The sequence below is a fragment of the Fundulus heteroclitus genome, unplaced genomic scaffold (assembly GCF_011125445.2).
Source record: "Fundulus heteroclitus isolate FHET01 unplaced genomic scaffold, MU-UCD_Fhet_4.1 scaffold_128, whole genome shotgun sequence".
NCBI classification, from domain to species: Eukaryota; Metazoa; Chordata; class Actinopteri; order Cyprinodontiformes; family Fundulidae; genus Fundulus; species Fundulus heteroclitus.
The window spans coordinates 1-15,415 of NW_023396540.1; the positions used below are offsets into that span (position 1 = coordinate 1).

Sequence of the window (15,415 nt, forward strand, 5' to 3'; positions counted from 1 at the left end):
CCTAAAGAACAATACCCAAACTGTCTTAAACAAAGCTCAGAGGTGGAGTCAAAGACACTGGAGTGACTTTGAGGTTAAGGCTCAGATCCACCATCACGAGAAACAGCTGCAGCTGCAGTAGCCTTCTGTACTTCACGTAAGACGACATGGACAAAGACTGAACATGCAAACAGAAACAGATACATGGGACGCAGTTAGTTTCAAAACCCATGCATGTAAAAAACCATGGTTCCAACAAGCTTAGATCACTACTTTTAAGAAAAATGCAAGGTGCATCTTCACTGGCTTCAGCTCATGTTGACTTCCTAAAACCTAAGAGAAAAGTTTATAGTAGCTGATACTGTCTCTCTCTTTAAATGTATAATCCCTTTTTTCCAACGCTTAGTTTAGGTCCAGTAATTCCACGAGTTGCAGTTGGTAGTGGCTCTATTAAAAGCATTTTACCATTTATGATTTATCTCAATTCAATTAGAGGCTGCACAGTGGGGCAGTTGCTGCCATTGTTGCTTTGCAACAGGAGGACCCATGGTTTAAAAACTCCTGGAATCTGTCCAGAGTTGGATGTTCTCCTTGTGCATGCGTGGGCTCTCTTCAGTTTTCTCACGTATTCTCGTATTTTCACAGTTCAACATCAATGCATGTTGAGTTAATTTGCCAAACCAACTTGTTCTTTTAATACGAGTTCAGTGTTGTCTGTATTGCACATTGAACACTGAGAAATAGGCACCGACCCCTTTTACCTACCACCTGCAACTGACCTGTGGATGGATGAACTAAATAGCATTTTGGCCCAGTTCATACAGACGTTATGGTAATTGTTCAAGAAAAAGTGAACTCTGAACTGTTTTTTTTGTTTGTGTCCAGAAAATCTGCTTGCAGACTTCATTTTTGATGCTTTTTTCAATTTTCATTGCCGCCCCAGAAAGTTCTCCACATGTTCACCGCAGACATGGGTTTTCCTAATCAGATGTTTTTTAGCTCAAAGTCATTTCAAAGCTTGCACTTTACAAACTGTTTTCCATGCATGTGGTCAGTTGTACAACTGGTTTAGTTTTGAAAACTGACTAAATGCCACAGATGTCATTTTAAAGGTGACACAAGCAGCATCTGAGAAAGACACAGCTGGATGTCTGAAGCTCATCCGGCAACCCGAGTCTTTTTCATTTACATTTAACAGGCGTCAGACGGTAAATGCCTTAGATCGGTTTCTGTACAAACAAGTATAAGACACAATGCTGTGACACTTTTAAACAGCAGTACAAAGTTGGAATGCAGAGCCTTCCCTTGAAACAGTATATTTCTTGTGCTTTTGCTCCGTTTATCATCAATTAATTAACTGGAAACATCTAAAAATAAGCATGTTTTTAATTAATTGTTGATCACCTCTCTTTAAGGTAAACCTTGACATGCCTTTGTGGCCTCTTTTTAATTGTTAAACGCGGAAAATAGAAACAAATCCTAATATTTGGAACAAGGTTAAGTGGCATGCAGACTCGACACATTCCCCTCCAAGATTTTGCATTCACACACTTCAAAAAGCCAAGAAATGCATAAGTAAAGAGGCAGAAACTAAGTATCAGGAGCTGATCCAGGGCTTTCCACTCAAAGCACAACACACTGTGAGTAGTCGGTGAAAAAATAAAAAAACAACGTCACAGCTGCTGCTTGATCTGACCTTCTTTAGATCTGAGCCTAAATCCGAGGAGATGGAACATGTCAGAGTGTTTTGACGTGTGAGAGATGAAAGAGAGGCAGAATGAGCTGAATGAAGAGAAGGATTCCTACGGAGGACTGCAAGGATGAACCCCGTCCACACTCTGACGTGTTTTCCTGCGGGAAAAAAGAGAAAAACCTTCTTTCCCATGGCAAGAAAATTCTTCTGGATGTGTTTGCCTATCATAAACAGAACTTGTGCCCTAATTCTGGCTATGCAATAAGTGATTTGTATCAGTTGACGTTCTGCAAGCTTGCAAAATCCTGTCTTTGACACGTGCTGTACTATTAATCAGAAACACGATAAAGTGTTTTAAAGTTAGGCAGCATGCATTTGTGCTTTGGGTTTAACTTAATTCGCTTTTGCTGAGTGGGGCATTTTTATCGCCATATGCACAGTCCCTGAATTTGCAGTTTTGCACATCTGCATAGAGAGACTGCGTCATCTTTTGTGATGCAGCTAATTGGGTCTCATGTCCCACTGCTATTAATTAACATGCACACATTTTCCTACAGGAAGAAGAAGAGAAGACGTCCCGTGCAATACTTTGCTTATCTAAACATCAGTTAGTGTAAATAAAACGTTATTAGGTAATGTCAAACAGAATAAAAAAAACAACAACCTAACAACAATCTGTTGCTGGACTTTGTGTCTTTAAATCCCAAGTGATTCAAATTTTGTAAATCAAGTGAGAGGTTAATGTCTTGCAAGTACAAGTTTGTTCAAACTAAAGTTCTTTTCAAAATCTTCTTCTGACTCAAAAAATAAAAATAAATGAATTAAGAAAATTAGCATAATGTATTATTTTAAGCTCAGAACTTGAAGCACAAATGTAACGTGTTCTACTTACTAAGGCACTATAGTCAAGCAGGAAGTTGGGCCTCTGCGATATCGCGCATTGCTCAGCAGTTTCACATGGATTTTCCTCCTGAACTGTTGGCATTAAGTTAAAGAAAGCCGACTGGGCACGCATAAGAAATTACCACTTTTAGCTGAGATGAAAACACCACAGAAAGTGTGCAGGGCCAGAAAGGATACATTCTCTTTTGATCTGGGACAGCCTCTCAATCTCACAGGAGCTGCATGGCAGCGTCTCAGCCACCACAAAGAGCAGGTTGGTGTTTTCTATCCGCTTTGTGTGGAATAGCCTGTGGGAGATAGTGATGGATAGTTAGCCAACCCCATATGGACAACGGTGGTCTGAGAGCACAGACACAAAATGCACTCAAACATATTTTTGCTGACACCAGAGAAAGCACCGACCGCGAGCAGTTTCCGCAGTCCTGCAGGACGTTGTAGGAGTTGGTGGTGTTGTGAAGTAGAACTGGCTCTGGATGGTCACACAGCTGCTTTGTTGGTCTCATAGCCATCAACAAAGAGTCATCTAAAAACGAAATTTCACATATATCAAATTCTTACAATGAAATAAAAATGTGGAGAGTCTACTGGGTGTGAAGTCTTTTTGTAAGACCATATATACTGTGACTCAATGAGGAGGGTACGAGTTTTGCAATCTGAATGTAGTGAATTGATTGCAGCTTCCTTTGAGTTGATGGGCGGATGTCATTTTAGTGCAGTAGTGTCCAAACTTTTTGTGCCGCAGGCCAACATCTCCATGTTTGAAAGTAGTAAGAGGCTATTAAAAACGAAATAATTTTAAAGAGAATCTTTTTTTTTTTTACCTGCCCAGCAATAAATTAAACATAAGTATTTTCATTAACGCAAAAAATAACAATTTATTGTACGGCAGAAAAAATGTATCAGACATTTGCCTTAACAAAAACAAAGGGGTAGTTTCTTTTCTTTTTTGATGGTCTTTATTCCCTGCAACGAAAACGAGAACCTCTTTAAAACCCTTGACCTATTTATTCAAGTTTAACACATAGGTGGGCCCAAATCTGTTCTGAAGTCCAGTTGCCGGATGTTTGTGACCCTACTTACTATTCCTTATTATAATTTAGTCACGTGTTGAACCTTTGGACACCTCTTAATAAAATTGATACTAAAAAAAACGATATAGCTGCCCAAGTCGTCGCACTTCTTCCGGCAGCAGCGCAGAGACACTTCTGTCTCCTCCATGCAGCTGCTCACCACCTAAACCCAAATAATGAGCAGCTGCTGGAAGTTTTAAAGTTGGCTAACATGTTGAGAACAGCCAGCACAAAATTGCAACTCTCTTGAATAGACAAGATAAACACAAAAGCGTTGTTTGGAGAAACGTTCCCAGGCAGTCAAACAAGAAAAAGCAAAATGATGAACGGTGCTATGAACAAAGCTAAAGTTAAGACATGCATGTTTTGAGAGCAACATAAAAAAAGTAAGTAACCTCCCAGAAACATATGCTAATGCTAGCTGGTATTAGCTTGACGGACATGGACAGTCCAATGACCGGGTCCTGTTGGCCTCCGCCTGCTCGGTGGGTTTTCTGCTGTTTCTACTACTAACTACTGAAGCTAAAGTTGTGGATTTCCACTAGCAGATTGATTCACCTTGGTTGAGCCAGCTGCTGTAGACGAGTCATGCAGAAGCTTGCTGATCACGGACCTAAATAGACGCCAGTACAACAATTGAAGTTTAACTTTGGAACTTCACTATGATAACAGTAAAATGTATAACAAGCAAGCTAGGTTGCAATATCTGGACTGAATTAGAGACTTGTTTTGGAGAATATTTGGTGCTTCTAGTTCCACTTCATATTGCAGAGGTCTCACCATGCCAGCGTGGACGTCCACCATGCCAACCTCAGGACGTCAGCTATGGACGGCTGCAGGAACAGAGAACAGTAAGACAGCGATGCAGCTTCCCAGCGTTTATCAAAACCCTGCCTGCGTGGACCCACCACATAGATGCCTCTCGCGCCGCTCACCGTGTGACTCCTGCTGACCATTTCACACGCAGACCTGATACTGGAAGGACTGCTGACGGGCAAAGATGGAGTTGTTGTAGAGCGCATACATCAGGAAAGGGTCCACGTCACCGAAGAAGAGACCGATCTGAAACCGAAGGTGAAAACGTGACCTCAGTGTTCAGAAAATATTGAAAACATTCTGTCAGATTTTTTCCCCATCATCGTAAAACAAATAAAAAAAAAGCCACCTGTTTCCAGTGGATCCCTCTGATTGGACATGACAAGGAAGCCGCCGTCATCGATGAGATAGCACTGCAAGTCCTGCAGAGACCACGCCATTGGTTAGACCAGCACACAAAGTCTCAGGTTTAACATGAACATCAGAAAAGGAGCTTTCCTACCCCAGCACCTACCTTGTACACTCCATACATTTGCCTTAATCAAATAGATGCAAGAAAAAGAAACTTTGTATCTTCCATGAACACTACTACTACTACGTGGCTGAATGGCGCAAAGATGTGACCGTTTCATTCATTATTTGCTGAGAACAGTGTCAGAAACTGCTGACTCAGTCCTTCCATTGAATACAATTAAAAAGTGCTCCTATTAAATGTGAAAAAAAGTATTTGCTTGTTACAGAATTATTTTTGACACACCTCATTTTTAATTTAATTTAATCATCTTTATTGTAATTGCAACATGCATTTCAAAGAAATGTGTCCTCTGCATTTAAGCGTAGGGCACCCAGGAAGCATTCTGAGCAGCTGGCTGTGGAAGTAGACTCAGGAACCTTGTAGCCTCTCCGGGAAGCAAGCATCACAAAATTAAATTTTCAAATTAAAATAGACATGTAGGAAATGTGGCAAAAGATTCTCCTTCATGATTTCCTTTTCAAGAGCAGAATTTCTATCTATCGAGGCAAGTCGTCCAGGTCCAGAGACAGCAAAGCAGCCCCAGACCATCACACTTCCACCGACATCTTTTGTTTTGTGATGTTAAAAAAAGTGATGTAAACCATCCAAAGATTTCCACCCTTGTCCTGTCAGTCCACAGAATATTTTTACAAAAGCTTTGAGGGTCATCAAGATGTTTTTAGTAAATGTGATTTAGGTATTTGTGTTCTCTGGATGCCCAAAGTCAACTATTGTCCTAATATCAGCTGTTTGGGCTGATATTCACTGCACAATACCTAAGCGACAGAGGGTTATTTATTAAACATTAAATAACTTTAAACCATGCGTAATGGCACACCACTGACTTTAATCGACTTAAGTGACATCTGCAGTGTTGTTGTTTTTTTTTGACCTCCTGAATCAGTCATTAATGAGTTTTTGGGATAATCGTGGTAGATCGTACACTCCTGGGAAGGTTCACTATTGTTTTTTGTTTTCTCTATTTGTGGATAATGTCTCTGATGGTAGGTCCCTTTTGGGTCTCAAAAGCCTTAGAAATGGCTTTATAACCATTTCCAAACAGATGTCTTTTTGTTTGTTCCTGATCTGTTTTGAATTTCTTTATTTTGGGCCCAAGTTGTTGTTTTTTAACACCTTTTAACATACTTCATGTTGTCAGAGAGGTTATTTTTACAATTAAGGACCACAGCACCATGTTGTTGCTATCACAAATGAATTTATAGTGGTTAATCAAATTGGGATTTAATTTATAATCTGAGTACCACAACTGGTTCGTTCTTAATGTTTTATTCTTTAATGATGTTAATGTTTGTTGCAGACTTAATAATGCTTTACATGACACAGTAACACTGAAAAACAAGATTAGATTTACTAATTAAAAGTTCTAGTCTAGTCTTTGATCAACCTATGTAATAAACATATCAAACATGCTTTATTTGGGTTTCTTGAATTGTCAGACGTGTATTAAAGTATTAACTAATCTTAGGCTTTTTACAACTGAATCAGCAAATTGGTGATGGAAACAGCAATAACGCTATGCTACGGAAATGTTTTTGGTTTTCTTGATTTTAAGCTATGGCATAAGTTTAGGTCTAAATGTATAAAATCAATGCAAATCCGTTACTGGGATTTAAAATACATTTTAAATAAATCAAACTATGCCAACTCTTGTGTCGCTGGCATAAGTAGATTGTTTTCCACCTAATTAAATGGCTGCTAATGTTTGGACCAACAACACTGGTGTCAAAATGAAACAATGAGAAGTTCTTACATCTGTGTTTACTTCACAGTCCATCTCACAGCTTCTGGAGGGTCCACACTATTCAGGAAAACAAACAACCAACATCATCAGAAGAATTCTGGTTAATTTTATTTGTAGATATAATACATTGGTTTTAAGCTTAATGTTCTTAAAAAGAAAAAAAAAAAGTAGCTATAAAAATGAACAGAGCCACAAGCTTGGATGTTCCAGAGCTGTGATTAAGGACTGAAACCCAGTGGTGTACCTTCTGCGACCCCTGCCGGTTATCCGACACGTTGCTGGCCAGGATTTTAAACTTGTCCACCCACGCCTCCAGGTCCAGCTTCACTCCAACCACTGGTGTGACAGCAGAACAAAACAAGTGAACGCCAGACGAGAGGAAAAAATTTCTTAAAATGTTTTAATTAAACGTTTTCCAAAGATGTTTCTCACCCGAAGGCTTGAGCAGTCTGCCCCCTAAATTGACCTCGACAGCTGAACTAACCAGGATTCCTGTGGTAGCGTTGTCAGCTCCGAATGAGTCATCGTCTGCTGTTCAGGACAAGCACATACATAGACTGTTAGTGTGTCCAACTATATTTATAGAGATGATTCTTTTTTTTTAAAGAAGAGAAATGATTGAGTTTATGCAAACAGAAAACTGATGATGATGCCGCCGAGCCATTAATGAAGTCAAGATCTCTGATCTTCATCTTTACAATACTTCATAGCTTCTCTGTAGCGTTTAGGATCTGATTTCAGATGAAAGTAAATGTTGCATCTAACATTTAGCGGGACCAAGAGTGTCCAAAGGTAAAACATATGGCGTAGTTATAGTAAACTATACTAAGAAAGAGTCACAAACATCCAGTCATTGGCCAATTTGCTGGCCAATGACAGTGTGAGAGGTGGTTGGTGTGCTTCCATATTGATTAAACAGTTTGGGCAGGTCTCAAGTCCTGCTGGAAAATTAAATCAGCATCTCTATGAAGCTTGTCAGCAAAGGGAAGGATAAAGTGCTCTAAGATGTTCTGGTAGATGGCTGCTTCAACTCTGGATTTGATAAAGCACATTAGACCATTACCACCAGATGGCACGAATCCCCAAATCATCACTGAATGTGGAAAGTTCACTGTGGACCTAAAGCAAATTTAACTCTTGCCTCTCCACTCTTCCTTCAGACTCTGGGATCTTGATTTCCAAGTTAGATGCAACATTTAATTTCATCTAAAAACAGGACTTTGGGCCACTCAGAAATAGTTCAGTCATTTGTTTTTCTCCTTAGCCCAAATAACTTGTTTCTGACTTTCTCTCTTTTCCAGGAATATTTTAACAAAAAGAGCGTGACATTTGTTGCCGTTATGGATACGTCTGTGTGTGGTGGCTCTTGAATTGCTGACTCCATCTGCAGACCACCCCTTATGAAGCTCCTCTAAATTCTTGAATAGGCATAATCCCCTCCAAGTTGTGGTTATCCTTGTAGCTTGTGCATTTTCCATTACCAGAATTGGATACAGAGCTTTGTGAACTGCAGGCATCTTAAGCAACGACTTTTTCTGGCTCACCCTTCTTCTGGAGGATGGCATGGACTTCCTGATAGTCAACTGTCACGTCACCAGCCTTCCTTTTGATTTTAGGGGTCATAACATAACATTTTCAGTGTTAAACAAGAGCATTTTGTTGCGTTACTCACAGGTTCTCACTGAAGGTCTGAACATATAGCCTTTATTATCCAGGCTTCGTCTATAGTAATCCGAATTAAATGGTTCTGGATCCTCGTCCCACAACTCGGCAGCCCTACGGACCAGAAATGCACACAGGGAGGCATTAAAAAGCGAATAAATCTGTGCTCATTCCAAACATTTCTACTTCTGTTGCTGATTGTACGCACACGTTGGGAAAAACTCTTGTTATTCCTCCATCTGTGGACGCAAAAACAGCCAGGAAGCCGTACCTGTAATGTTTGATCAGTCGGCATTAGTTTGCTTGCCAGTGGTGAGCAGGGTTTAGTTTTTTTGTGCTATGTGTTGCTGACTCACGCATTTAGATCCTTGTTCTTCCAAACACGAGACGCAAGCTGACCAATAATCCTGGAATCCAGGATAAGGTTGTGGATGAGGTCTTGGTCACCTGCAGCAGGAATAAGAAGCAGATTATCTCTCTTGTGTGTGTGTGTGTGTGTGTGTGTGTGTGTGTGTGTGTGTGTGTGTGTGTGTGTGTAAAGCTGAGAATGAACTGCTACACCCTGTCTGTGAACTCACATTCATAAAACTCAGGGGAGATACCCAGCATGAGAGACAGGAAGTTCGACAGGAACTGCGTGTTGTTGTCAGAGAGCTGCAGGTTCTTGCAGTATTCCCTGCGGAGGCAAAAGCATAAATGAGACTAATCCTTTTGGTTGACAACAAAATATCAAAGAAGGTAAAGACTGTCACCTTGGAGCCAGAAAAACATGCCCTGAGGATTCAAAGGAGCTCGGCAACAACGACTGCATGTCTAAAGCACAAAACAGAGATGCTTCTTTCACCTCCTGTTTCCGTTGGTTATCGTGATGACATGTAACACGGAGCCTCCCTGTACTCACACTGGAGCTGCAGCATCACATCGCTCAGGTCTGCCTGGATGTAGTACTCATTGTAGGGAGGTAATACCAGACCAAGACTGCAGGTGGCAGCATCCCAACATGAACACAAATGAGTGAGAGAGATACAGAGGAGCTGAACAACACGTATTTGCTGAATGTATTCAGATGTATATATATATATATATATATATATATATATATATATATATATATATATATATATATGTGTGTGTGTGTGTGTGTGTGTGCGTGTGTGTAGGTGTGTGCGTCTGTGTGTCTGTGTAAGTGTGTGTTTAAGCTCACCTGTAATCAGTGCCATTGATAGGAGTCCAGGTGTAACCTCTGTATGCCTCATCGATGTATTGCTGCAATAAAGCAGATGTGTTCGCACCAGTAATCAATTGGTAAGCATTCCACAATAAAAAAAAGTTTTACAATCTGTATACAGGTCTGAACAATCTCCATAAAGTAAACAGCAAGAAGTTCTGACCAGATGAGCAATATTGACTGCTTATAACATTTTGGGATTGCACAAAATAGTCTGATCAAAATTAATTTTGCCACAATCCAACTTGTGCGCATTGCCTGAATGAAATATTTTAGTCATATAATTAACATAACTGATGCCACATATGTTTGCACCCCTGGTAAATAATTATGTAGTTTTGGTATAATTACACACAGTAAATATATATATATATATATATATATATATATATATATATATATATATATATATATATATATATATATATATGTGTGTGTGTGTGTGTGTGTGTGTGTGTGTGTGTTTCTTGAAATAACATCTCCACTCCCTTTTGAATAAACTAAGTAATGTGTCTAAATAATTTAATATAAAATTATGCTACTTCTAAAAGATGAATTAATTTACAACCCTTTTACAGTGCTATATGCAACAATTTCAGCTATGGCATGAATTTGTAAAGAAGTGTAATTTTTTTTCTAGTATGATTGTCAAAAAAAATATTTTGTTGGTGATCTGCTGTGAAAACAAACTGATTGGCATACTAATATTACTGCAGATTAATGTTTCATTGTATAGTTAGAAAATTTCAGTGTTCCCTGGTTGTCAGCTGCCAGGGATTAATGACATGAACGTAACTCTTTATCTCCAACTCGCTGTTATTCGAACTGCAAGGTAATATTTTTTTCATTTAGGATTTTGCCGACTGATGCAGTGTTCAAATTGTAAAGAGCGATATGTGGCAAAATAACAGCTGAGATTTTGATGCATCCTTTTTTTTCCTAAATGTTTTTCCTATCCCGCATATATAACCATTATATATTTATTTTGCTGCAGAAAAAACTTCCTAGTTTAGCCTGCGGCAATGACAGCATAAAGCTCTTAGTGGCTATGTGCGCGGTGTTTACTCTGTAGCCAACCATTCCTGCAACGTTTAGTTTGGATACGTCGATCTGATTTGAAGGATTAAATAAAGCTTCTGTAGAAAGAAGTTCTTGAGGATGTCATGTAAAAATCTAAAGATTTTCCTTCTTATTTATGAACATATTATGCTGGTTATGAAGGAAACATTGGGCCCTTTTACCTGCTAAGCATTTTGTGTCTTATGACTACTGCATAGTAACATGGTCTACAATGACACCTAGTGTCTAACCCATAAAAACCAGAATAATAAAGACAATATGTTAAAGGGAAGTAATTACCATTTAAAACCAACAAATTATTTGGAATCAGCCAGAAGCAAAGGTTTTCTGTAGGTAGCTCTGAGAGATTAATCAAACTAATATGTTTTTTGAAATCCAGATGTTGCTCACACAGACAATAGTCTTAGAATACAGATACTATTTTTCCCATTTACTTACGTTATCAACAGACTTAATGAGAGTTTTTATCTGCATTTCCCCCGGGTGTCCATTAATCATTTGTCGTCGAATCTAAGTAAAAAGGACAAAAAATATATATTTTTTGGTTGATCCTAGAAATCCTTTAGTGACCTGTAAAAACTAAAGTCTGTAATTTTCTGCGCTGCTCACCTCCTCTTTATTACTGTCTTCCACCTCTGCGTCCAGGAAGTCAAGGGTCACGGGTTCAGGGAGGTTTACAGGCTGAGGTGAGTCAAAACAGAGATCAAATAAATAAAAACATCCAATATGAAACATCTAAGCTTCTTAATGCCCCAAAAATAAGTCACCTTCGGCTGGAGATTAGGATGGAGGAGCAGATATCCGTTTGGATCGATGGCAAATATGTAGCCGTTGGCCCCAAGCTGTTCCAGAGAAAAGAAGAGAGGTTTAAGCTGCTCTGTTTGGGAAGGTAAAAACAAAAATGAAGCTGCACACACATTATAACGTGGTGTCAGTCGCTTTATCTCATCTAGATGGACATCCACTCCCATCACTCCTAATATCAGCTGATTCTGGGGAAAAAACAAAGAACAACAAAACACACGACAAGGTTTAAAGGAGAAATAAATGAACAATTTAATCTTCTTGATAAAACGTAACAAAATTAAAAAACTAAATCAAAGGTGTTGATACCTGCGAGTTTCCATTCATGGTGAGATTGAACACGGGCAACGTCCCCGTCACTACCAGGCCGAGACCCTTCAAAGAAGAGAACTCTTTTGTAAAATTAAATACTTTTTTTCATATTTATCAGATTAATTTGCTGTTTTTGATCAAATGCACCTCACCAGAGCGTCTTGATACACGTTGGTCCACTGAACCTGCTTAGCCTCGCTGCCTGCTAGAACCATGGGGCGCCCCAGCACATCCAGGTACTCCTAAAGAAAACACAGACACAGTTGACGTGACCGACCGGCCGCAGCCTCCAAATAAAAAAACTAACATTGGGCCGCAAACCGGGTAAATGAGCATGGATGCTTCAAGTGAAAGGGTGATAGAGGGATCAGCTGCGTCAGAGGAACCAAACAAACCCACCTGGGTATTAATCCGTATGGCACAGATGGAACGGATCTCAAAATAGTAACCTGGAAGGCCACAGAGGGGGAAAAACAAACAGACAGTCAGAGAGAGAGAGAGAGAGAGAGAGAGAGAAAAGAGAGAGCACATGTGTGAGATCAGAGAAAACACATCGCAGGGCTCATGAATATTCCAGATTTGAGGAGATGTTACTTAAAGCTGTGACTCAGACATCTAAATCTCACCGACAGAGAGCTTGAAGGGGAATATTATACAGTATTAAATGTCAGCGTATTTGCTCTGATCAGGCCAAAAAATAATAATAAAGCCGGAAGCATAAAAGTTCCCAAAGAACACCGATTTCGTATTAAAAACACTGAACCGGTGATAATCCAGTCCAATCCAGTCTAATCAAATCAAATCCAGTCATCCAGATTTTCTTTTTCTTTTTTATTTATCTTTAAGAAGCTTAAAATAGCTCACATTGCTCCAAATAAACCATGGATTTTAGATGTGTACCCTACTGTTGAAAATATGCATTTTGTGGTTATTTTGTACATCATTTTATATAATTTGTCTCTAAAAACCCATTGTTTGAAAAAAAAAACTGTAAGCCTTTTGGAGTGTGTCTTTACCAACTTTGCACATCTACAATTAGACTTTGTTCCCCATTTTTCGTTGCAAAATAGCGCAAAAAATTGAATTTCAGTTCAATTTACGTTTGGACTTTGACTGTGTCATTCTAGCACATAAAAGTGCTTTGATATGAACCGGTAAATTGTAACTCAAAGTTTTTGCAACTTCTGTTTTTTTCCTTCCAGGAATGTTCTGTCTTTAGCTCCGTTCATCTTCCTATCAACTCTGACCAGCTTTCCTGTCCCTCAGCATGATGCTGCCACCACATTGTTTAAGCATGAGGAGTATGTGTTCAGGGTGATGGGCAGTGTTACCGTTCTGCCACCCAGTGTTTTGCATTTAGACTAAGAATTACAATTTTGACCAGATCACCATCTTTCACATGTTTACTGTGTCCCTTACATCAGGGGTTCCTAAAGCGGAGGTCGGGACGCCCTGGGGGGTCGTATAACACCACATGTTGGTCACGGGATAATCAAAGTGATGACTTCGCAATGTCAGAGATATACTATTTTTAATATAGGAAATGTATACTTTTAATTGTGTGTGTGCGTGGGAGGGGGAGATTCTAGAACAATTATGACTTTTTTCTCTCTCAAATTTGTGAAATTAATTAAAAAATATTTGAGTTTTTTGTAGAAATCTACTCCTCCATAGCTAATAATTAATTTTCTTTATTCTACAATGTCCTTAAAACAATATTTTGGGAGGGAAAGTACAATAATAAAGTCATAATATTAGGTGTACAAGAATATAGAACATTTTGAGTTAAAGTCAATCTCTGGGGTCGCCATTCTCTGGCACTGATACTTTGGAGGTTGCAGGCTGACAAATTTGGGAACCCCTTCCTTACATGACTTTAGCCAAATTAGGACTGCTCCTGGTTTTCTTTTTGTTCCTCTTCGATAAAAGTCAGATTCGTGGAGTGCACAACTCATGGTTGTTGTGTCGTCAGATTCTCCGACCTGAGCAGTGGACCTGTGCAGCTCCTCCAAAGTCATGGCTTGGCATTTGCAGACCACCTTTTTTAGATTTTTCTTTTGGTAGAAACAATTGAAAACTACACAATATTTTCCTTCCTTTACAAAGATGCACTACTTTTTACATTGAGCTGTACACATTCAATTCAAATAAAATGGATTGAATTTTGTTGCCTTTATGTGACAAAATGTGGAAGAAGGAAATGCGTAAGCCTGCTATTGAAAGGTACTTAGAAAGATCCTGGTGTAACTGGTTCCCACACAACTGCTTTTTACTGAATAGTCCGTTTTCTCCACTTTTGGACTCATTTGCCAACCCATGGTGTGACAATGCATCTAGAAAATTATGATTTTTGCATTCAAGGTAGATTTAAAAATCCAGGTTGGAACCAGTGACAGCAGAAAATGTCTCCCGTTGATCCAACATAGCTGTAACTATTTACATAATATAAAAAGCCAGAGTAAAGATCATTGAGTTTTCCACAATTTAATAAAAGTTGAGTTATAAAACCCAAACTGGGACATCAACAGGATATTAACATTACCTACTTTTTTTGCACATTTGCTTAAAATATCATTCTGTAAACTGCCCAATTACAGACATTTTTCACATAAGATGTACAAATCTGGCACTTAGTTTTTATTTAGTACTGGCTCCAGAAAAGTATAACACACAAATAAACAAATAAAACGAAAAGGTTTTTAGTAAATTAGTAAAACTGATCATTTATAACTGCCCCCTCCTAGAGTTTCAAGGTCTCCCACTTGGCAGAATAGTTTTTTTTCTGCAGTTTCCACTGTCTAAGCCCTGGTTCGCAGGTAATGCTGATGTTGTAAAATACCAATGTTCTAATCAGAAAACAAAAATGTTTTTCAGCCAATTTCAAACTGGGTTTGTAGGCCCTGTTCTTTAATAATTTAAGATGGACTACATTTTCCTCCCTCTTTCCCTACTTTAAGAAATGCATCTCCACAGCCCCGCTCATATGAGGCCTTTCCCAACAAGCTTCTGGTGAAGACTCGGTCAGATATCCATCAAGCAATCAATCCACATAAGAATCTTGAGTTTTAAGCATCTTGAGTTTTTGCTGTATAATCTCTAGTGGAACACCTGGTACTCCAAGCATCCCCTTTATACTGAATGTAGCTCAAGCATAGCTTTAATTTGTACTTTACTTTTGAAGGATTATTAAACTCTCAGACTCCATGCTTGACATAAGATCTGAGCTTATTTACGTTCTTCCTCCCCTCCATACCATTTAACTCAGTTATATTGTTTTACTTTTTCTCTTATTTCCAGTTTCTTAACATTTCTGGGGAAATGTAGCACATTATAACAACATTTTCACTGGGAATATGTCTTTAAACTCTTTTCTTTCGTAATTTTTTACAAAATTTGTCAAATAAATAAATATACATTTTAATATTCTTGTGCTTTCAAAAGGCTGTCACTGGGCTCTAGCATGGGTCGGCTGCTGGGGATTTCAATAATTGTTTAATCATTGCTAAGCAAAGAATACGCACTATTCTATAGGAGAAAATAAACTTAAAACACACATTGCATAAAAAGTCTAGTGGGAATACTAATAAAAACT

At 38.8% G+C, this 15,415-nt stretch overlaps 1 pseudogene; it reads right to left on the reverse strand.

Moving 5' to 3' along the window:
- Window positions 1-1,716: 1,716 nt before the first annotated feature.
- LOC118558421 overlaps window positions 1,717-15,415 on the reverse strand; it is a 46,442-nt pseudogene continuing 32,743 nt past the window's right edge.